Source organism: Nannobrachium achirus, assembly GCF_963921795.1.
Source record: "Nannobrachium achirus genome assembly, chromosome: 11".
Lineage (NCBI taxonomy): Eukaryota > Metazoa > Chordata > Actinopteri > Myctophiformes > Myctophidae > Nannobrachium > Nannobrachium achirus.
In genome coordinates this window covers 5523616-5548274 of record NC_137820.1, presented here as the reverse complement: position 1 = coordinate 5548274, position 24659 = coordinate 5523616, and the positions used below count along the sequence as shown (strand labels likewise).

Genomic DNA, 24659 nt, shown 5'->3' with positions numbered 1-24659 from the left:
CCCCTCCCCCTACGAAGAACATTCATGGGGGGCCCACAGTGAATCCTTGTACCCAGGGCCCAGAATTTGGTGTGTCACCCCTGGTCCAGTCAGATCAGAGCTGGTGTGTAAACGCGCATGCAGCCAAACCCCCCCCCCCCCCCCCCCTCTGTGTGTGGAAACAGCCAGTAGCAGTGAGGGGGTGTGAAGCGGACCCCCCCTCCAGGGGCGTCAATTGGGTATGGCAATAGCAGGGGGGGAAATAAAAGTTACTTTTAAATATAAATCCATGAATGTCTCTTTGTCAATCTGTGCTGATTATTATGTTGTTAAATTACGGTAAAATAACTACAAATGCAAAATTTTACAAAATGATCACTTCAACAAGGTTTTATAATTGTATTCTCCACATTTCAGCTCCACAGGTGCAATGCATTATTGTTAATTGTTGTGGCACGTTTACTAACATGCCAAGTTAGCTGCACTTGAACAACCGTTCCAGGCTGCCATATCCAGCCCAAGAAACCGTAGAAACGGGGGGGAAAAAAGAAAATGTACTTCTCAAAATAAATGAATCATGCCTGTTGATAAGGTATGGCAACATGACTGGTGTCAAGACACCAGTCATGTTGCCATACCTTAGCTTTTTCTGAACTGACGCCACTGCCCCCCTCCCCCTCCCCTTCCCCCTGTGACTGCACTGTCAACAAGTCAGTTCCACCCGCCCACCCATTATTCCCCCTGAAGACAGTTATCTTTCTTCCGATCTTTAAATTGTCTAGACAAGGACCCCTTAGCTGAGAGAGAGAGATGAAGCAGGGACCCCCTCCCACACACACTAGACACTATTTATATATTGGATCCATGATAAATGTGTGTTTTGTTTTCAGACATAGATTCAATGACTCAAACCCTCAATACTTTGTAAACTTGACCTTTGGCTCAATACTTTGGTCAGCTCTTTTTTTTTCACCCTCTACACCAAACCAAACCTCTTTGCTGGGAATCGCCATTCTACAATCTCACGTGCGACACGTTGTGAGCTTGTAGATCTGCTATTTTGGGGCAATGTTCCCACCAATATTCAAGTGGTTAATGGGGGTTCAAATGGTTAATGTAAAAACCAAAATAAATAAATAAATAATAAAGTCCCTATATGGCTCACCTGCCTCACTGGCAGGTGAGTCAGTAGGATACAACAGTACGTCCTCCCGGTGGGGGCTCCTCACTGGCAGGTGAGTCAGTAGGATACAACAGTATGTCCTCCCGGTGGGGGCTCCTCACTGGCAGGTGAGTCAGTAGGATACAACAGTACGTCCTCCCGGTGGGGGCTCCTCACTGGCAGGTTAAGTCAGTAGGATACAACAGTACGTCCTCCCGGTGGGGGCTCCTCACTGGCAGGGTGAGTCAGTAGGATACAGCAGTACGTCCTCCCGGTGGGGGCTCCTCACTGACAGGTGAGTCAGTAGGATACAACAGTACGTCCTCCCGGTGGGGGCTCCTCACTGGCAGGTGAGTCAGTAGGATACAACAGTACGTCCTCCCGGTGGGGGCTCCTCACTGGCAGGTTAAGTCAGTAGGATACAACAGTACGTCCTCCCAGTGGGGGCTCCTCACTGGCAGGTGAGTCAGTAGGATACAACAGTACGTCCTCCCGGTGGGGGATCCTCACTGGCAGGTGAGTCTGTAGGATACAACAGCAATGACAACCCAGCCGTGTGTGTGGAGGAAATAATTGAATTAACGACTAAATGGAGAAAAGGGGATAATTATTATTATTTATTATTATAAGACTTCTTTATTTTTTTTCTCTGACCCCACTTTGAGAACTTTTGTTGTTTAGTAAAATCGCGCTCTTTCGAACGACCATCATTCCGACCGGAGGGTTAGCGACTCACTCCACGGAGGTTAGGGTTAGGGTGAGGGTTAGAGTCGGGTGTCGAAAAGATGACATGTAGAAACAGCGACAAGCTCCCTGTTGTTGTAACACGCACCCTCCTCTACAAACAGTTGAAGTCTACTAAAAGTTGGATGACAAGCGAGACAAACAGAAACACGGGTCTGGAACACATTAAACAACTTTAAGACTTCATTTCCAACATTAAATTAAATATATAGCCTACTTTGTTCCTAAGCAGCAGCACATCTTTCCCTCATCGGCTCCAATAATGTTCAACTTCCAAGTCCTCCTTTTAAATTTGTCCCCCCCTTTCAGCACTTTCAATTCCCCCCTTGTTTATCCTAAATCCCTTTCTAAACTATAGCCTACTATACCTGTCTATAAGGAATGGACAAGAAGATACAGTGCAACAAGAATGGGCAAACCCTGGAGTCCAATCCTCCCCAACCTAAACCCCCCAAACCTATAGCTCTATAGGGTGGGGAGGCGACAGGATAAGATGGGTGGGCGCCGTGCGGGCAGCGGTAAAACACTTTGGAGAACCCCTGCTCCGGAGTCTAGACCCACTTTCCCCATGCAGCACACTGCGGTTGGAACAATGGATGCCCTGAATAGAAGCCACTGTCTGCAACTATAAGGGGGATGGAAAGTCAAAGCCTCTGAACAAAGTAAAAAAAACAAACACTGTTGTTGCAGTATTTATGAGTTTTAATGTGAAGAGAAACATTGTGTATCCCTGGAGTGGAGAAGGGGGAAGAGGGGGATACGATTAGCCTGCTATGAGCAGTGGTGGAAAAAAGTACCCACATTTTTTACTAAAAAGTATTAATACTGCAATGTAGAAATACTCTGTTAGGAAGTGTTTCTCAACCTTTTTGAAGCGGTGAAAGCCACTTCCAAGGTGTGGCTTTGAGTGCCCCGTACCTGTCCCGTACATACCATTTTGGCCCTCCAGACAAAATCATTCACTCATTCATAAAAATTCATAAAAATTCATAAAAATAAAATATAGAACTAAAGCACATAGAAAGTATAGATCTAGAACACAGAATGTATAGATCTAGAACACAGATTTCATAGCTCTAGAACACATAGAATAAAAATTCACCGCTTCACTTCGAACCGAGGTTTGATTTTTTTTCTGCATGGGTACACTTTTCATGTCCCAAGAATCCATGGCACACCAACATAATACGGGGGTGTAAATATCGTCACTGTCTGGAAGAAACCTTGTATCTCCAAGTTTCAAATTTGTACGTTTCTTCGCAAAGTAAAGCCCTGCTTCATCATACAAGGCTATCGCACAACAGAAGTGAAAATTGCGGTTATTATTTTACTGTATATTAAGTCTATGAGACCCCAACTTTGATTGGCTCCCACAAGTTTCCCAAGACAAATCTGCGATGTCCCTATAGCCCAAAATGTTCCATATGACATGTTCTAACTGTGTGCCAAATGTCATGCTTTTATCGTAAGGTTTGCCCGAAACGCTCAGACTATCTGCTTTATGTCACACCTGGACCACCACGGGTGTGAGTGCACTACCTTCTTCATAATCTATTATTATGACGTGTCACATGTTGAAGCACTCCTCGGTGATCTACAAAAAAACAAACAAAAACAAAACTAAAAACTAAAAAAGAAGAAAAAAAGCACACCCAATGTGAAGTGAGCAGTGGTCGTGCTTGCATAACATCTTCAGACTAGGATTTGAGTCTAGGATGTACAGGCTATGCTACACACACACACGTTTTGCTATGGCAAAACGCTGAGGAAAAAGGCTACAGACACACAACATATGACATCACTAGACAAACATGATGCTACGCACACACATTTTACTATGGCAAAACACTGAGGAAAAAGGCTACGGACACACGCACAGCCACTTGTAGGAGAGTTTTGCACCGCTAAAAAAAAAAACATTCAGTGATGGAAAAAATATGTCTAAAATAAGTGAATGTTTTGTTAACTGTGGGGGTGGCAACATCCATCCCCTGGGACTCCAAACGTCGCCCTGCTGCTGACAAAGTGTCAGTGCAAAATGAGAGTTTAAACTAATAACAACATTCAGACAAAATTTATGTGTGTAATTTTGTTTGTCTGTTATCTCAAGACAGACGTTCAAATGTGCACCGTAGACCTGTCAGCAACATGGCTGTTTAGTTGTGCCTTATCAGATATGGTGTAGTGTGTGTGTGTGTGTGTGTGTGTGTGTGTGTGTGTGTGTGTGCGTGTGTGTGTGTGTGTGTGTGTGTGTGTGTGTGTGTGTGTGCGCGTGTGTGCGTGTGTGTGTGTGTGTGTGTGTGTGTGTGTGTGCACTGAAGTAAAATACCCAAACACAACAAAAAACATGCTAGACAGACACACACTGGCACGCACACACACACACACACACACACACACACACACACACACACACACACACACACACACACACACACACACACACACACACACACACACACACACACACACACACACACACACACACAGACAGTGAGAGACATAGACTACCTCCTACACAAAAACAAGAGACAAAACAAAACACACTGTCCAAAGTTGTTCATCAATTTCACTTGCTTTTCTGTTTTTGCCTCGTTATTCATTTTATTATTTCTCCCATTTGCTTGTGTTACATTTAAAATAATGTGAACCCAAATGCAGACTCAAATACAGAGCCAGCGATACGTTTGTAGAGAATGTAGTTTTATTCTCAGCCCAGCAAGCCGCAAAATGTCAAAAGCAGGCAAAAGAGTTAAACTCAAGGCCTAGGCTGGCAGGGCAGTCCAGGTGAGGTCCACAAAATCACACAGGCTCTGAGTGCATAAAAACAACTGAGTAAAGTTTGGCATGGATAGGGGCAACGATGGCGGAGATATGAGTAGGGCATGAAAGGCATGAGTAAGGCAAAAGTGTGACGTGACGTGTGACGGACAGACAGACTGACTGACTGACGGACGGACGGACAGACAGCCGGTGGAGGTTTTGATACTAACTCGAACAAAGAATGAAGCAGGGAAGGGCAGAGCAGAACTTATATGTGTCACAGTTAGTTTGAGATAGAGTTAGATTGAGAACAGGAGCGCTCGTTTTTGGGCACAAGGTGGAGCAGGCGGCGCCTAATTCTGGGAACTGGGAATAATTTGACTGTGGTTAGGGTTAGGTTTAGGCATAGTATTACTGAGGTTAGGGTTAGGATTAAGGTTAGGTTTAGGCATAGTTTTACTTAGATTAGGGTTAGGATTAGGGTTAGGTTTAGGCATAGTTTTACTGAGGTTAGGGTTAGGGTTAGGTTTAGGCATAGTTTTACTGAGGTTAGGATTAGGGTTAGGTTTAGGCATAGTAGCATTCACCAGGTTAACATTCACCAGCGTGGGACTAATGCAGTCAAATGCTCTATCACTGAGACATGGGCTTCTTCCACATCCAGATGAACAAAACAAGCGCTCCATTCCCAATCTAACTGGTTTCTCAAACTAACTGTAACATATAGACTCCATCAGATTGGTGAGGCGCTGCAGCTGGTGAGTCTCCAGTCACCCAATCACACACAGGCAGGAGTTAGGAGGAGGAGGAGGAGGTAGATCATGGCCTGGCATGGGAGCTGATGGAAGTTAACAGCTCGTCCAACACAGCTAAACTTCAAACAAACCTTTTAGATCAGGGGTTTTCAAAGTGGGTGACGGGGCACCCTGGGGTGCCGTGACGGCAGTCCAGGGGTGCCGCGAGATAATTTTGGAATTTATTTGGACACTTATTTAGTATAATTTCATCATTGTCGGGTGTAAATCTTGTATGTCCAAAACTCTTTGTTTTGCATTTATCATTTAAAAAAATATTTAAACTAGTGAAAACAGCCGATATACAACACGGTGCGAGGCGTTGTGTGCTTGTAGATCAGCTGTTTTCACTGCCTTTGTACGACGGCCTTGTATGATGAAGCAGGGCTTTACTTTGCGAAAAAAAAAACGTACACATTTGAAAGTTGGAGATACAAGGTTTCTGCCCGACAGTGGCGATTTTAAACGTACAACGTTTTCAGTCAGTTCTAAACAAAATGGCTATTATCTCAACGTTTTCCTCGCAACGTAATCGCTAAAATATGGCATAAATATAAGGTGTTGGAAGTGAAAATGATGTATATATATATGTGCCTCGGAAGAAAATAATATTTATAGGGGTGCCCTGAGCCAAAAAAGTTTGGAAACCCCTGTTTTAGATTAAAGAGTAAAAGAAACATATTAGCTGTGGTGAGAGAGCAGTCTGTCAGTCTGTCTGGCACCCAGCATTCTGCATCGTCTGGCTGTTACACTGAAAGTACAACTCCAATCCAGCTGTGCCGCCCCTGCAACTGTCATGTCACGCAAGGTTTATGACAGGGGTCTTCAACAGGGGGTCCGGGACCCCTAGGGCGGGGGTCCTCAGAGTTACAACACGGGGGGCGCCAAATCCTTGTGTGACTTTTAATTAACAACTTGAACCCTCACATACTCTTGAGGAGAACTTTAGCTCCAAAGCTCTCAACCAAAGCTCTCTCAACGCCTCGCAGCGCGAAAATAGCTTGTAGATCAGCTATTTTTGGCTAATAGGTTTGGTGTAGAGGTAAAAAAGAGTAGACAAAGTACAGAGTGAAAGGTCAAGTTTACGAAGTATCGATGATTTAAGATTTTAAGTGGTTAAGTGTCAGTGTAAGTCTATGCATCTTTCTATGAAATTCTCTCTCTCTGCTAAGGGGTCCTTGGCCTGAAAACATTGAAGACCCCTGATGTATGCCATTGGTGAAACGTCTTAGCCATATATGGAGCGTAACATGAGGCGTGGGTAATCAGTGGTCCAGTACTCTTCAGGATGTGTGATCGCATCGGGCACACAAACAGGCACAGGTCAAAGATCAGGCTCTAATACAGGGGTTTTCAAAGTGGGTGACGGGGCACCCTGGGGTGCCGTGATGGCAGTCCAGGGGTGCCGCGAGAAAACTAAGCAATATTACCCGAGAGGGTAATATTGCCAGATAACCGTGATAATGCAGACCCTCGAGTGTAATATTGCAATTATACAACTGTTATACAAACATGTTAACTTATAATTTCATTGTAATTAAGATATTCGATAGGAATTTGTAATTTTTTAATGCCACATTTAGGTACCATGTCCATGTCCCTGAACGTCACATGAAAACCGCTAGCCTAGCCGCCTAGCATAGTGTGGGGAGAGAGGAGCGCTTGCTGTCTTTCGTGACCAACGCAGCTGATTTCTTTACTTGATGAGAGACAGTGCAGTAGTACTCATTATATGCACGGTTGGAGAGCCTGTTTTCCATTGAGAGCCCGACTACCTGTTGTATAATTTGATGATATTTGGAAATCATTTGGACTCTTAAAAAAATAAAATTAGTATCATTTTAAACTTGAAGTACAAAGTTATTTTCAGTCAGTTCTGATCAAAATGGCTGTTATCTAAACGTTTTCCTCGCAACATAATCGCTAAAATATGGCATAAATATAAGGTGTTAGGAGTGAAAATTATGAATTTAATGTAGGGGTGCCTCGGATGAAAGTAATATTTATAACGGTGCCCTGAGCCAAAAAACGTTTGGGAACCCCTGCTCTAATAGATAACAGTCAGCATCTTATACTCCCATGAGGAGTCTCTCTCTCTCTCTCTCTCTCTCTCTCTCTCTCTCTCTCTCTCTCTCTCTCTCTCTCTCTCTCTCTCTCTCTCTCTCTCTCTCTCTCCTCTCTCTCTCTCTCTCTCTCTCTCTCTCTCTCTCTCTCTCTCTCTCCTCTCTCTCTCTTCTCTCTCTCTCTCTCTACTCTCTCCTCTCTCTCTCCTCTCTCTCTCTCTCTCTCTCTCTCTCTCTCTCTCTCTCTCTCTCTCAGCAGATCTACAAGCACACAACGCCTTGCGATGCAAGGCATTGTGTGCTTGTAGATTGGCTGTTTTAACTAGTTTTGTGCGACAGTCTTGTATGATGAAGCAGGGCTTTGCTTTACCAAAAGACGTACACATTTGAAACTTGGAGATACGAGGTTTCTGCCCGACAATGACGATATTTTAGTGATTATGTTGTGAGGAAAACGTTGAGATAACAGCCATTTTTGGTTAGAACTGACTGAAAATAACGTTGTACTTCAAGTTTAAAATGATACTAAATATTTTGTGTCCAAATACATTCCAAATATTATAAAATGATCTCGCGGCACCCCTGGACTGCCGTCGTGGCACCCCAGGTGCCCCGTCACCCACTTTGAAAACTCCTGCCATAGACACATGTAAAACAGAAACAGTACAAAACTACCTCTTTAACTCAACCTCTGCCAAAAAAATACCCCTTTGTACCCCTTCCCTGCATGCCCGAGGAACCCGAAGATAAGCTTTAATAAGCTTTAATTAAAAAGAAATAATTTATCGAAGCGGAACCAAAATAGGCCGGAACTAATGCTCCGTGATCGGTTTCTACACGGACACATTATTGAGCGGACCAGTTAACATTGAGGCTGTGAACCGGAAGCTATTGTTCCAAACGTAGGAGACTTCGTTTGAAGGAGCGCTCGTTTTATGGTTATACGTCACAGTTATTGTCCACGACATTGCAAGCGGCGCGAAGGCCAGCGGACCTTGGTCCTGCTCTTCGCCCCCGAGCGCCGCAGGCGCGAGTGGCCGCGTAAGGCCTGGGCAAGCCCACGATAAACGCATTCACACCCGCCCGCGCAGTCCAAGTGACCACAGCCGAGCGCTCCAGACCTCCGCTCCAGCCAATCACAAGCCGCGCCTCAACGAACTCTCCTACGGTAGGAATACTCGCGAACCGGAAGCGGATGGTCCGTCGTCTATTTTGGCCCGTTAGCTTTTCTGTGTAAACTCTGCGGCTTACAGACGGAGAACTTATTGATCAATTGGAAACATTTAAAAGGATTTGAGAAGCTGATGGAAATACGCGAACACACGATGCATAGCAGTGTTCGATTACGCACGATGGGAACTGGATGAACGCCAGCGTTAACAGGTAGGAGAAGCCAGCAGTGAAAGACATTGAAAAATCTTCGGGCTCCTCGGCCGTAAACTACGAATGAGTTAAGGTAACTACACACAATCCAAACCTCTACCAAACTAAGTGTTCTTTCCCTTTAAGCGCTCCCTTATCTGAGCATGTCGTGCGTTGTAAAAATAAATGTCAGTCATGACCTGGTCAAGTGTGTCTGCTGCGTGTGAAACAAATGGTTATTTAAGAACGTCTGTTGGAAAGCCAGCAGCTGTTGAGCTAATTGGAAGCATGTGGTGATTGTAAGACCAGCGTGTTATATCTTTATCGGTCATCAGTGACGCCATGCTGGACCACTGGTCCATTCTTACCTTAGCCCCACCCCCTTGTTTCCCCTATCCCAGGGGTCTTCAATGTTTTCAGGCCAAGGACCCCTTAGTTGAGAGAGAGATGAAGCAGGGACCCCCACAACCTGTTCATAGATTCCATATAGTTTCATTGTTTGACAGCACAATCATCAGTGTATTTTGGATTCATGTCAATGTGTGTTTTCAGATATTTAACCACTTGAACCGTCAATACTTAGTAAACTTGACCTTTCACTTAGTCTGATCTTTTGTCCCTCTACACCAAACACCACCTTTGCCAGAAAATAGCCGATCTACAAGCTCACAACGCCTCGCAGCGCGAGGCGTTGCGAGCTTGTAGATCTGCTATTTTTGGCTAAAGTTCTCAGAGTATGGACGCTTGGATTCAAGTGGTTAATATAAAAAAGGAGAAAAAAAATTATATAAAAAAGGAGAAAAAAGGTTTCTATCACCCAAAGATTTGGAGGAACCCCTGTAGTAACTCTGAGGACCCCCTAGGGGTCCCGGACCCCCTGTTGAAGACCCCTGCCCTATCCTGTACATATAGTGTTTTTATAACTGCGATATTATTGAATGTTTTCTTTGCTTGCTATTTATAATGTCCATGAATTAAATACAGAGGGCTTCCAACGTAAAAAAAATACAGTAAAAGGTCTTATTTGGGATGTCCCTTTTTGGCAGGGTATTTAACTGTACTTGTACTGTACTACATTTCTATTGTATTGACTATACTTATATACTGTTTATAGTGGAAATAGCCGATCTACAATCTCACATTGTGACGCGTTGTGAGCTTGTAGATCTGCTATTTCCATTTTAAATGTTTGAAAATATATGAAAATGTTTCAAACGATTATGACGAAAATATTTGCGTTTCTTTTATATGTTTCAGCTCAGGATGAACGACACCAATTAAGATTAACCGTACCATTTATTGCAAATGATATAACCAGTTATGCAATGATATTGCACCTTGTTTGGCGATGTAGCTCTGCTTTGATAATCAAATGATCTGCTCGAACATCATGAGCCATAATCTGATATATCACACAATCCCCCAGAGCAAAATACAAATACAGACGTACCACATGACGTGAACCAGTTGCAGACATGGAGATTGATCATAAACACAGAACGATCCATCAACAATAACACATGCACTTGAATTGACCAGCCAGGGGAAGGAGCCCGGGGAGGTGGTGGGATTTTTTAACGCTGGCAGCTGACCGTTCAGTGTGGTGGCTACACGAAGACTGAGACGAGAATAGAGACTGCTTATAGTCAGAGCGTTTCAGGCAAAAATCGTGCACTTTATGAAAGAAGCATGACATTTGGCACACAGTTAGAACATGCCATATGGAACATTTTTGGCTATAGGGCCATCGCAGATTTGTCTTGGGAAACTTGTGGGAGCCAATAAAAGTTGGGCTCTCATAGACTTTACTATAGAGTAAAATAATACAAAAAATAAATATGCTTTAAGTAGCATGTAAGGGGTCAAACTAGGTGTTTTTCGGGATTCTGAATCCAATGCAAGCATTTGTTTTGCACGAAAAACATTCCTTTCCGAGAAACAGCCGCCACAAAACTGTGAAAAGTGATGACTCATCACTAAACCATAGTTTTATGGGGTCCGTTTTAAGCCCAAGGAATGTTTTTCCTGCAAAAAAAAAATCTTGCATTGGATTCACAATCCCGAAAAACACCTAGTTTGACCCCTTACATGCTACTTAAAGCATATTTATTTTTTGTATTATTTTACTGTATAGTGAAGTCTATGAGAGCCCAACTTTATTGGCTCCCACAAGTTTCCCAAGACAAATCTGCGATGGCCCTATAGCCAAAAATGTTCCATATGGCATATTCTAACTGTGTGCCAAATTTCATACTTCTTTCATAAAGTGCATGATTCCATCAAAATACTGCCCGAAACGCCTGGACTATTAAATGTACCGCCTGAGATGCACTGTGGGTAGCGGGGCGTATACTTGAGTGCTTGAATCGAAGGAGAATGGACGAGGAGTGACAGACAGTACAGTGTGGGAGTGTGAATGAATTAACGTATTGACGAATGAATGAAAAGGGGGGGTCCGGGGAATATGATAACAACGCATCCAGCCTTCCACAAATAAAATAACTACCGCAGGCTCCATTTATGTCACATGATTTTGATTAGACGATTATGTAATAATTGCGACAGCTAGGCCTATCCTGGACTCATTCTCAGTTAGGCACGTGCACACATAGACATCAAAGGGGGCTTGAGCCCCCTTTGTAAAAGGTGCCCTGCCCAGAACATGAATGCAGTTTTCATTATGGCGAAAGAAATGCAAATGCCCTCTTTTCATGCCGTACCTGGAGGAAGCATTGAAGAGAATCGCCTTGTCCAACCTCTCCTGAACCTGAATGCAGCATCTTATGTTGAGAGAATCTCTGTTACAAAACCCATGCCATATCTCCAGTATTCACTTGATTATGCTTAGTTCAGCATTCACGAATAGTGATTTTTAGTATTCGAATTATTCTACCTCAATTTGAATAGTCGAATATTCGACAGGACCGGCCAAACTGCCAATATTAAGTAAGCAAGAGGCGAACATTGTGAAAATAGCCGAACTACAGTACATGCTCACAACGCCTCGCGTTGCGAGGCATTGTGAGCATGTAGATTTGCGATTTTCACAATATTTATCTGCAGAACCGAGTCACATTAAATGTAATACCTACATTTCCAAGTGCTTGTCAGGGTGGGGGTCCCCAGTTCAAATATGTTTATTTTGGGGGTCACGGCCTAAAAAGGTTTGAGAAGCCCTGGTATAGAGCATTAACAAATTCATCTACCAGGGGCACTGACAACTCATTCTTATGACTTCCTATCTAGCCAAGCTTTATAAACTATATATTTTCTTACAGAAAACAATAGAAAAATAAAAACAAGCAAATATTCGACTTCGGTGAACAACGTCGAATAGAGACTTTGATATTTGAATATTTGAATATTCGAATATTTGGTGAACGCCCTAGTGTGTACCGAGAATTGCCGACCTCCAAGTTCACAACGCGTCGCTGTTGCAGCACCAGCTGCGCTTGGAGGAGCTTGGAGGTCAATATTCTGATTCAGCCCGGGAAAAAGAGTTGAAGATGCCCTCATCGTGCGCTATAGAGAGAGATCTCTCTCTATAGCGCTGCTGCTACTCAAAGATTTGCCATTTCAGATCATGACAAGTGACAAGCCAGTGGGCCAATTACATGAGTTAGATTTCGTTGTTGTCGGATGGAAACCTTGTATGTCCAAAACCGTTTGTTTTGTATTTATCATTTTAAAAATGAAACAGGGAAACAGGATGAAGCAGGGCTTTGCTTTATGAAAAAATGTATACATTTGAAACTTGGACAGTGACGATTTACTTTGTTGGCCGCCCAGTCCCAAAATGGAACGAAGGCCGGCATTTTATTTATTTATTTTTTCCTAATGGCCAGCCTGGACCGGCCGGGAATGAACCGGCTGTTCGGGAGTTGTCCCGCTTTTCCCAATGGCCAGCACGTCCCTGGTCATATCACTGTCCTGGACTCCCCCTGGCCCATCCAGTTTTTAACCCATTTAGGCCTATAATTATTGAATGCTTTAACCAGTGAAAAATAGCAGATATACAAGCTCACAGCGCGGCACCAAGTGCCGCGCTGTGAGCTTGTAGATCTGCTATTTTTGAAAAAGTCATGAAAATGTGTGCAAATCTTTGAATGTATTTTTAAAGCGAACGTTTGTAAGTCAAAGTTTGCTTCTGGGGGTGGTCCCTGGAACTAAATATTTTGAGATGGGGGTCCGTGGCCAAATACATATCATTTTGGGGGTAGTTCACATGAAAAGGTTTGAGAACCACTGACATAGTAGTCTCTCAAGAATAGACTAACTGAGCTCCAGTTAAGTGAAAAGGACCTTTTTGTTGACGATGGCTATAGCCAGATTGCTGACATATAGAAACATAGGTTTTTCAAAAAATCTTAGAAGGATTCAAAAGACTCTTATAGAATCGGGTCAAAATTCAAATTTTCGCGATTTTTCAAAAATAGCAGATCTACAAGCTCGCAGCGCGGCACTCGGTGCTGCGCTGTGAGCTTTTATATCTGCTATTTTTCAATAGTTAAAGCATAAAATAATGATACACAATAATGTGTACCCGTTCTATCAAAAATCTTTGCTTCTGGGGGTCCCTGTAACTAAATATTTTGAGATGGGGGTCCACGGCACAAATACATGTCGTTTATGACAAAGTTTGTTATGTTTGTTACTATTTCAGTGGATCTCAAACTTTGTCATGTCAAGGGCCCCCCTTAACTGATATGTATGTGGCCGTGGACCCCCATCTCAAAACATTTTGTTCCAGGGACCCCCAGAAGCAAATATTTGCATTAAAAAAAAATCACTCTGAATTTGGGTTTTGAACTTTTGACTTAAGCTAGATGCAGAAAAGATACAAGCTGCTCAGACCTGTTGGGAAACATCCTCAGTCACATCCGATGCCCTGAAGACGGACCAGGGCCTCACAGGACGTTAAGCCCCAAATATCCTGCTGGATGTAATTATAGTCTTTATTTGTTCCTGTTATTACACTCACTGTCATCAGCTGCTTGGTAGAGGTAGGCTTATACTCAGCAGTGCATGGTGCAGGTTTAGGTCCACTGTCCTAAACGTAACCTCAGTAAAACTATGCCTAAACTAGGTCATTCACGAATAGTGATTTTTTTAGTATTCGAATTATTCGACCTCAAAGTATTCGAATAGTCGAATATTCGACAGGACCGGCCACACTGTCAAATGTTAAGTGAGCAGCAAGAGGCGAACATTGTGAAAATAGCAGATCTACATGCTCACAACGCCTCGCAACGCGAGCATGTAGATCTGCTATTTGTGCTTATTATAGTAATGTGTATTACCTGCTTATTGTACGTCGCTTTGGATTGAAAGTATCTGCTAAATGCCTAAACTGTAAACTGTAAATCGCTACTTTTGAAAAGTCTGTGCAAGTCTTTGAATATTTGGTCCCGATTCTATAAATGTCCTCTAAATACTTCTTCTAAATGAGTGGTTCTCACACCTTTTCATGTTAACAACTTGGGTTCGGGTTATGGTTAGGTTCAGTAACGAGTTAAGGCCACTAGGGGTCATCCTGCCAAAGGGAGATGTCTCGTTCCTGAACGAGGCAACAAGGGGTTAACTTGTATAGCTCTGCGTGCATGCTGCGTGCCCTGTGAATGACCCTAGTCCATACGTCACCCCGTAGCTCAGAGAGAGAGAGAAAATGGCGCGACCTGGCTACATTGATTTCCATTCTAGGCTCAAACATAAAAAGGGCTTTATCTATGAATGAGGTGAAAAGAACGCCAGGGAAGCAGAGATCTGATTGTTTTCACGGCGACACTTTACCGCGATGGTCGGCCGCGGTTTGGATTTTAGTTTCGGGAGCGTTTGTAAATAAATGGATTTTCTTCCTCAATCGTCAGCGGACACTCACGTGCACACGCACAAAGCTTCCGAGGCTCTTCAAAATAAAGCGTGAGTGAACGGCGGCAGCAGCAACAGCTAGAAATGTTATAAACCTTAGCATCCCATGTGTTAAGGACCCCCAAAATGAGACGCGGACCCCCATCTCAAAATATGTTGTTCCAGGAAACCCCACAAGCAGAAGTTTGAGTTAAAAATGTTCGCTTTAAAAATATTCAAAGATTTGCTAAACATCTGCTATTTTCCAGGTCTTAATGGGTTAAAAAGTGCTGCTATCTGAAACGGTGGACGAGCGAGTCAAATGGATTCATGAAATAATGTCAGATCTGACGCGCTGCATATAAATTGAAAATTAAAGAGAACTTTGGGGGAAAAGGGAGGAGGAGGCACTTTACTCCACTTTAAGCACATGGAAGCATCAGTTGTGCACAAAGATATGCAACTACAGGAGGACAAGAGCTGTGTTGCAAAAACCGATGACTTTTGAGCAGCGCATGTTGAAAAGTAATAATATATGACAAGACACATCCTCCTTTCCTGTGGACTAGGCTACTTACTTCCTTTTTGTATGCATACTATTATTCTTCTGCTGTTGAAGAGTTCTCAGAGGTGTAAAGTAACTAAGTACTTTTACTCTAGTACTCTACCCATTTAGGCCTAGAATTATTGAATGCTTTAACTGTTGAAAAATAGCAGATATACAAGCTCGCAGCGCGGCACTCAATCTTCTATTTTTGAAAAAGTTGTGAAAATGTGTGCAAATCTTTGAATATATGTATTTTCAAAGCGAACATTTGTAACTCAAATTTTGCTTCTGGGTGGTCCCTGGAACTAGATATTTTGAGATGGGGGTCTGTGGTCAAATAAAATTCAGTTTGGGGGTCCTTCACATGAAAAGGTTTGAGAACCACTGACATAGTAGTCTCTCAAGAACAGACTAACTGAGCCCCAGTGAAGTGAAAAGGACCTTTTCTTTGATGATCGTGACATAGATTGCTGACATAGAAACATAGGTTTCTTCAAGAAATCTTAGAAGGATTCAAAAGACACTTATAGAATCGGGTCAAAATTCGAATTTTCACGATTTTTAAAAAATTGCAGATATACAAGCTCACAGCGCGGCACTCGGTGCCACGCTGTGAGCTTGTATATCTCTACCCATTTAGGCCTAGAATTATTGAATGCTTTAACTGTTGAAAAATAGCAGACATACAAGCTCGCGGCGCGGCACCGAGTGCCGCGCTGCGAGCTTGTAGATCTGCTATTTTTGAAAAAGTTGTGAAAATGTTTAGCAAATCTTTGAATATATGTATTTTTAAAGCGAACGTTTGTAACTCAAATTTTGCTTCTGCGGATGCAAGGGGTCCTTGTCCTGAAATACGTTGAAGACCTCTGACCGAGATGATACAAGAAGAAGGATTAGTGACAAATAAAACGTTACAATTCCTGATTCTTCTTGGCTTCTTGGAGAGGCAGGGAGACAGACGTTTCAACCAGAGCATGACTAATGCAGGGGAAACGCAGCGGAAATGATCTGGAGTGGAGTTGAGTAACACATAGCTGCTACTGGTCTGGACCGTCATAACAGACTGCATTCCCTCAGGTACAGCAGGGGTGTCACAAGGGGGGGAAACGTGGGACTGAGTTACCAGGGCCCAAGGTGGAGCCGAGGGGCCTTAATTATTTTATACTTAAGCTATTGAAAAATAGCAGATATACAAGCTCACGCTGCGAGCTTGTAGATCTGTTATTTTTGAAAAGTCGTGAAAATGTGCGCAAATCTTTGAATGTATGTATTTTTTCATGGAACATTTGTAACTCAAATGTTGCTTCTGTTCTGGGGAGTCCCTGGAACGAAATATTTTGAGATGGGGGTCCGTAGCCGAATACATATCATTTTCGGGGTCCTTCACGTGAAAATATTTGAGCACTACTGACATAGAAACATAGGTTTTTCAAAAAGAATATTCAAAGACAAACGTTGATGATTTTTCAAAAAATGTGCAGATCTACAAGCTCGCAGCGCGGCACCTTTTCAACAGTTAAATTAGGCTACCCAGGGCCCAACATTTAGTGCGACACCCCTGTACAGCACACAGTGTCTGGCCCAGACATACGAGCCATCACCGTAGACGCCAAACAGACTTAAAAAAAGGTTCCCGAAACATGTTATCCTCGCTATCGGGGGTGGAAACTGGAAACCTTGTATGTCCAAAACATTATAATTATTAGTATAATCTCTCAAATTGATATGCCATTTTCCTGAGTACCCTACTACTCAGGAAAACGTAAGACACTTTACATGGGGACAAAAGAGAACAAAGAACAAAAACTAACTTTATTTGTGTGTGTGTGTGTGTGTGTGTGTGTGTGTGTGTGTGTGTGTGTGTGTGTGTGTGTGTGTGTGTGTGTGTGTGTGTGTGTTTATATTAAAACAAGATAGTATTCCTGGATCATACATTGCTGAGTGCTCCTCTTCCTCTTTCTTCATATTAAAACAATAAAAACAGTGGATTGAGTTGGCTGAGGAAAGCAATATGGAGGAGAGGTGGGTTTTGAGGGCGGTTTTGAAGATTTGGATGGTGGGGGCTTCTCTGATGGTTTTTGGGGGATGCATTCCACAGGGCTGGGGCAGCAAAAGCTCTGTCACCCCACATACGGTATTTGGCGGTTTGGGGAATTGAAGGAGGTATGCCTCTGTAGATAGCTTTAAAGCACAGCAGCTCAAGACCTATATATTTCTTCACTGCTTTTAGTTGATTTTTTTTAATCTCAATGTGTTATTCATGTCCTCACAGTTTTGGTACGTATTTTTTCTTAAAGTACGGTTTTATTATATTCTTACATTTATTTGGAATGTCTTTAAAACTAACGTAATTTCGTTTACTTGCAGAAGTGATTTAATTAAATACAGCAATATAGAATGTTGATCTAGAGTCCTGCTAGTTGTCGTCCTCACACAGTGTTTATGTAAGTTCCTCCAGCAGCTTTATGGTTGTGCTAATTTGTCCACAGGTGATAGGAGCGTCTCTGCAAACACATTACCGTGCTTTATGACCGCATGGAAGAAGGAACCAGTACGCCTGCACGGTGCCACGCCAGGTCGTTATGCAAGACGCCAGAGAGCCACCTCGTTTATAGGGGGGGGGGGGGGGTGATAGGTGAGCAGTGCGCGCGAAATTTTGGGTGTTTATTTTTTGTTGAGTTTGTGCTGATATGGGTGTCTCAGCACATTGAGTTATTACTGACAGACAGTGCCTGGAGCGTGTCATGTGACTGGCAGGTCACAACACACACAGTCATAATCGTGTGTTTCCTAAGCCCACCAGGCTTGAGTTAAGACCTGCCTCGCGTAAACGCAAGAACTTCTAGGAGTGGCTGAAATCCTTGCCGGACACATGGAGGGTGGATAAAGTCGGTAAAGGCATGAAGACAATCTTAAAACTTGTACTGGCACAGCTATTAATTTGTCACTACAGTGCTCAAAATTAACTGTGCTAAACTAAACACCTGAAACTGTGCTTAAAAAAGGGAAACTTTATAACTTTGCAAAAGAGAAAAACATACTGAGAAAGATATTAATTTGTCACTACTGTGCTCAAAATAAAACTGATTATCAGTTACATTGATTGTTATACTTTGGATTTGGCTTTGGGCGCATTATGCTGCGTGTATTATTGTAATGGATCGGTAGGTAGTAGGTACAGTATTGCTTTGTGCTAAGAGCACTAACGTTATATGCACTTTCATACTTAAGATTATTGAGAGGGGCATTTCCGCAAGGCGGGTGTTAACTCAAGCCTGGTGGGATTAGGAAACGTGCGTCATAACCACTGCAGCACAGCATGGGCACACAGACAACTTAATAAGGAAAGACTATGAGGGGGCCTGTGGGCTGCAGGTGGATTGCATAATGCAACTTGCATTCAACTGCATGTGGTACATTATCATAATATTATTCTGTTGTGTCTTGTGTGAGATCTTTGTTTTATTGCATATTAAAATAACGATAGTTTTTGGATAGGGGACATACAATATATATTAAAAATTTATATACATTCTCCCTGTGATGTGGCCCCCTTAGTGGTTGTGGGACTAAACCAAATTATAAAACAGCAGAAAGAAAGCTACCTGACACATTGGAGAGAAGCAACCCAAAAGCAGAGCAAACTAGAATGCTATTTGGCCCTAAACAGAGAATACACCATGGCAGAATACCTGAGCAAGGTGGCCGACCCAAAACAAAGACAAATCTTGACTAGGTACAGACTCAGTGAGCACAGTCTTGCAATCGAGAAAGGACGTCACAGGCATACCTGGCTCCCTAGAAAAAACAGACTTTGCACCCACTGCACACAAAATGAAGTGGAAACTGAGCTACACTTTCTAACCACCTGTCCACTGTACCAAGACATCAGAGACACATACTTCCCACAGATCATAACCACCCAAGGAGAGTTTGAAAGTATGACCAATGATGAAAAACTCCCATACCTGCTGGGTGAAGTAAAACAATGTGCAAACACAGCAGCAAGATTTGTGAGCTGCTGTGATAAGAGAAGGATATCAAATGGAACCCAACCACCTTAAAAAACATTGTATATATCCCTGCTCTGCCTGCATGTAACCGTGATGCATGAAAACTGTTTTCACCTGTACATATTTTGTTCTGATTGTATTGTATTGTATTGTACTGTGTACACTTCTGCTTTGGCAATGTAAACGCATGTTTATTATCATACCTCCAGACAAGGTCCCCCTATGGGAAACAGCGCCACCTGGCGCTGCAACAGAGTAAAACTCATCTACTCCCGAACGAGAAATGATCTTATTTGTCGGCAGGGCTGTCAATCACAAACGAGGGCACCGCCCCCGAGTGTATATAAGCCCTGTGGGCTCATGTAACTTCCTCTTTCCGCACCTCTGAGCTACCTGCAACCAGAGTATCGCGAACTCAGCCATCTAAGTATTATTTCTGTAAAGTTTAGCCTAAAGCTCCGACTAGGAAGTCGGCCACTGGCCTTTATAGTTTATCTCCCGTTCGTTTCTCTTTCTCTATCCTTCCTACAGTTCGGTGTTTCTTCGCTTTCGTCTTTGAGACCTTTTCCTTCTTCTCTGTACGTTCTGCCTCGTGTTTCCCTGCCCTAGCTTAGCTTCGGTTAGCTTCGGTTAGCACGATGGCGGCGCGTCGACCCACGGTTAGCAGCCTGCTAGCCAGGGTACCGAAGAAGTGCGGCCTTCCCAGCTGCAGAGGCCTCATCGCCAATGAAGACACTCATCGTTTCTGCATTGTCTGTTTGGGGGTGGGACACGCCTTGGCCTCTCTGTCCCCTCCGGCCCCGGCCACGGGTTACAACTGTGCTGACTGCCTCCAGTACGACGTTCCAGCCCTCGAGGCCCGCTGTGAGATCGCTGAAGCTGCCCTTCAAACCACGGTCTCCGCCGGATCCCTCCCAGACACCTCTCCTCGTGTGCCGGACAGCGCTGTACGCCACAGCGCTGCTTCTCGCCACGTGGTTGGGCCTCCAGCGGCCTCGCCCTCAGCTAGCTTCGGTAGCCCCGTAGCTAGCGGGTCTGCTGCCCCTACTGTCCCTGCTGTTTCTCCGACGGGCTCGACTGGTGCCGTGCCCAAGAAGAGAACATGCAAGACCGCCCACGTTGTTCCGCCGCCAGCTACAACCTGGGCCGTCCCTTTTAAAGAATTCCACCCACTAGTCGTCGGTGACATTCCCCTCTCCTTCTCCGTCCCCCAGCTACGGGCTATGCAGCCGCCTAGCCCCGGTTCCTGGCATGCTAGCGACGGAGACGAACCGGAGCTGGAGGATTACGTTATGGACGACGTGGACACGGAGGGTGAGTACTCGGAGGAAGACGAGTCTTCTCTCCCTTCCGCCCAGGGCGGAGGCGCGGCCAGGGTGGTTCCTCGTGCCGAGGCTTCCACCTCCGCCGTGTCCTCCCCAGCCCCTTCTGGCTCTCTCCCCCCTTCCATGCCGGCTGGGGCGAGAGGGGCAGCTGCACAAGACCCAGACTCCATCCCCATGGACGAGCTCTCGGTGCTGGAACGTGCTACCCTTCGTTGTGGCCTGGAGCTGCCGCTCGGAGATGCGCCACTCGGACCACGGGCTAGAGTTCCCCTCCTTGGCCAGGATGTGGATGACTCTCCCCCGCCACGAATGGACAAGCTCCCTATGGTCCCAGGCTTTGCAGAGGCCCTGCATTCAACCTGGACCACACACAAAGACCCCCCCAAGCTCCCCTTCTTGGTCGACTGCCACGACGCAGAGAAGGCGGGCATTCCCTTGTGTCCTCCGATGGACAAACTGATGGCTCAGTCCCTCATCGGAAGTCTCAAGCCGGGGCATGAGAAGAGCGCTCCAGGAGGCCGCAATCCCTTCAACCTGTCCGTCGGGAAGAAGCCTCCGGGGTTTGCCATCCCCTACGATGACAAGCAGTCTTCTACACACAGAGAAATAAAGGGCCGGTTTTGTACCTTAAAAGGTACAAAGGCTTCGTCGCTGGGGGCGTACCCTCGCTGGGTACAGAATTGTACCTTTAACACTGGTACATTATTGTACCTTCTTGTTTGTACCTTATAAGGACCATTTCTGTACCCCGAGTGACAATATTGTACCTTCTTGTTTTTACCTCTAAATAATTTATGTACCCCTATAGTGACAACATTGTACCTTCTTGTTTGTACCTCTAAACCATTTCTGTACCCCCAGTGAAAATCTTGTACCTTCTTGGAAACCTTTTTACAGGTTGTAAAAAGCAACATGTAGATCTTCTTCAAACACAAAATAAAACCCAGTCAGATCTGCAATAAAACATTTATTAAAACTGTAAAAAAAAACATGAGGTCACACCCTCCAACAAGTTATCCATTCACTGTAGTATAGAATGAAAATAAAGAATAATATATTTACATTTCTAAAAGCGCACATAAAAAAGTAATTCCTTCTTTGAACAAATGAGACAACTCACAGAAAGGCAAACAAGTTAAGGAGCAGTTGGATTGATGCCAAAAGTCCAATGCAGAAGGTCTGAAGCAGTAAGTATCCATGAGGAACTGATGGCTGGAATGCAGCAACATGACAATCTGGCAGGGAACAAAGAACAAGTATAAGTAGTGAATGGATTGTTCTAAATCTTAAAATACAAAGAAAAAACATTATTTATTTATTTTTTGCACATATTTATGCTCAAACCTAAATCCTAAACAAGTCAGAAGTTAATTCACACAAATGCTAACTTTATCTTTCTGCCTTCAAGCCTAAAGTTACCTTTAAATGAATTCCAGTGTGAAGCAGGCTTGATCCTTGAATAGCAGTTTGTAATGTGCTGCAGCCTTGTGTTACTGTAAGGAATACAAATACAATCAGACCCAATATTAAGTCACTCTTACCTAGTAATTACTTAAAAATACAAACAAATGTTATACAGGCATAAATAGTGTGCACTTTGAAGTTCATAACAGCACATCCATGAGGAACAGAACAGTATCTATACCAGACAGTCTGGCTCTTAGCAAGCAGAACAATTTTAACTTTACAAATATCCAATAAATACTTCCAATTTTGAGTACATGCAATGTAGAGTGGATAAAGTCACCTGTAAACACAGTTGGGATGTCTGGAAGGCCATCTTAATCCTCCAACTTGACTTGACTGTACTTTGCAGTGCTGAATACTGGTTTTCTGGCATATACCACATGGACTCCAGTGGTGTGAATCTCCAGATATTTTCTCTAGATTTAAGCACATTAACAAATAAACATTAAGAAATATCCCTGAATGGCAATGAGGGACAAGTGTTTTCCCTGCTGCTTGAAATGTTTATTTACCTGACAGGTCTTCAGAGCAGGTCTCGTAGTGCCACCGCCTTTTTGTGCATTTATATCTAGATGTGCTCTGGAGCAGTACATCCAAAACAGGGCTCTGGCATTATCATCCAATGACCCACCTGGGTAGAAGGAAAGATGGTATAAAAGAAGCAAAACAGGATGTCACACAAATAGGGGTGGATACACTGCTTAAAATGGATTAGTTGAATAACTGAGAAAATATTTTGAGAGCATAAAATATACCTTTGGTTTTGAAAGTACATAAACAATCTATGCATATGTAGTGCAGCATTCCATTCAAGTCATCCAAGAATCTCCTGCTTCTCCTCCTGCTTCCTTGCACAAGCCCTGGTAAAGATAATGACAAAATAACAAACACATTAACCTGCCAGTATTGGTTCTGTACCTTCACACCTTTAAAGGAACATTTATGTACCCTGCGTGGCAACATTGTACCTTATTGATCTGTGCAACTCTAAAAGAACATGTCTGTACATGTCTGAGTGGCTACTTTATACTTACCCTCCACTACATTTAACAAGGAAATGCTATACTTTTAAGTTAATTAATTTATGTGAACCACCTTTTTTAGTGTACAACTAATTATTCACTCTTTGGGATAATGTCAAATGTATGCCAAGATGCCCTTACATTTAGTTAGTTATTCATTCCAACCTGCTAACTCTAACCTGATAACATAAGCTGCTAGCAGCTGACCTTTCAAACAGTTAGCACTAAACAGCACTTGAGATTAAAGTTTTGACCAATTTGGAAGAAAATAAAACACAGAGTTTTTCTCACCTTTGCCTTGCAGTCTTCCACACCTTTCAGATTTCACAGGACTTTGAGAAAAAATAGATAATTCAAATGTTCCATGTCAGCCATGTAGCTCTTGGCTCCAGACTCCAGTCCAGCAAGTAGTTAGCTGGCATGTTGAGTCACAGTCAGAATAACTTCTAGTTGTAAGTGCTTCTTACTCCAATGAGTACATTTTATGACTAATCTCAAGGTACAGTAGGCTAAACATGTTTGCTCTCTAAGCAAAAGATAAATCTCTCACTGTCTTTTCCCTCACAAACTACATCTGACTGTTGCATTTCCCCCCATAAACAGTAGCTCCTCCTCCTGGTCAAAAGGGTACAAATATGTACCTTAAGTGGCCAACAATGATTTTGTACCTTTTAAAATGCAATAAAGGTCCACAGTTGTCACCATAAGGGCCATTTAAGTACCTTCTACCAATCACAGGGTACTGTTATGACAAATGGACCTTTTAGGGTACAGAAACGTACCCTTATTTCTCTGTGTAGGGCCAGGAACGCTTACAGAGCCTCCGCGCTGGCAGCCCGGACGATGAACGCCACTCAGCTGCTTCTTTCCTCCACCAGGCGCCTCCTTAGCGAGATGCGGGAGGTGCCTAACGCAACGGTGGAGGAGATGGACAAGTCGCTGCGTATGCTGATGGACCTGAACGTCCACGCCATCGAGTGGCTTGGACATGGCATGGATTATTGCATCCAGTCGGAACGTGCCAGGTGGCTCGACAAGGTAAAGTGTCCTGGCAGTTCCGGAGAGGAGACCGAGAAGGTTCTGCAAGACCTCCCCGGCCACCCTACCTCCCTCATGGGCGGTGGACTGGAGCTTCTCCGCCAGGAGGTGGCGGATAAAAAGATCACTCTGGAGCTCCTGGAGGCCACGACGGACCCCCAGGCGCCCAGAAAGGAAAAGAGACAGTCACGGAGCAGGGCCCCTAGTCAGGCTGACAGGGGGCGCTCTACCTCCAAGCAGGGGAAACAGAACAATCCCCCTAGGACCCCCTCTTCTTCCACCGCGGGACCCCCTCGCCCGCCAGCGGGGGCTCAAGCCCGCTCTCAATCCCGCCACCCTCCCAGGCAGGGGGCACCGGCCAGCTTCCACAAGGGCCGTGGAAAGCCGCCGCGAAAGTGACACTGGACTCTGGCGGGGTCCCCCTGAGAATTCAGGGGACCCCCCCTTGCAAGCGCAGACGTTTGGACAATATGAACAATATTTCTTATGCCAAGAAACCAATGTTTATTCCTCCTCTGTGCTCTCCTCCAGTG

At 44.0% G+C, this 24659-nt stretch overlaps 1 long non-coding RNA gene across 1 annotated transcript; it reads right to left on the bottom strand.

Moving 5' to 3' along the window:
* Window positions 1-21611: 21611 nt before the first annotated feature.
* On the bottom strand, window positions 21612-23624 carry LOC308293874. Its single transcript, XR_013962498.1, has 6 exons — window positions 23380-23624; window positions 22822-22926; window positions 22579-22697; window positions 22347-22482; window positions 22019-22092; window positions 21612-21834 (listed from the first exon to the last, which is right to left on the bottom strand). It is a non-coding gene; the product is annotated as an uncharacterized lncRNA (long non-coding RNA).
* Window positions 23625-24659: the final 1035 nt, after the last annotated feature.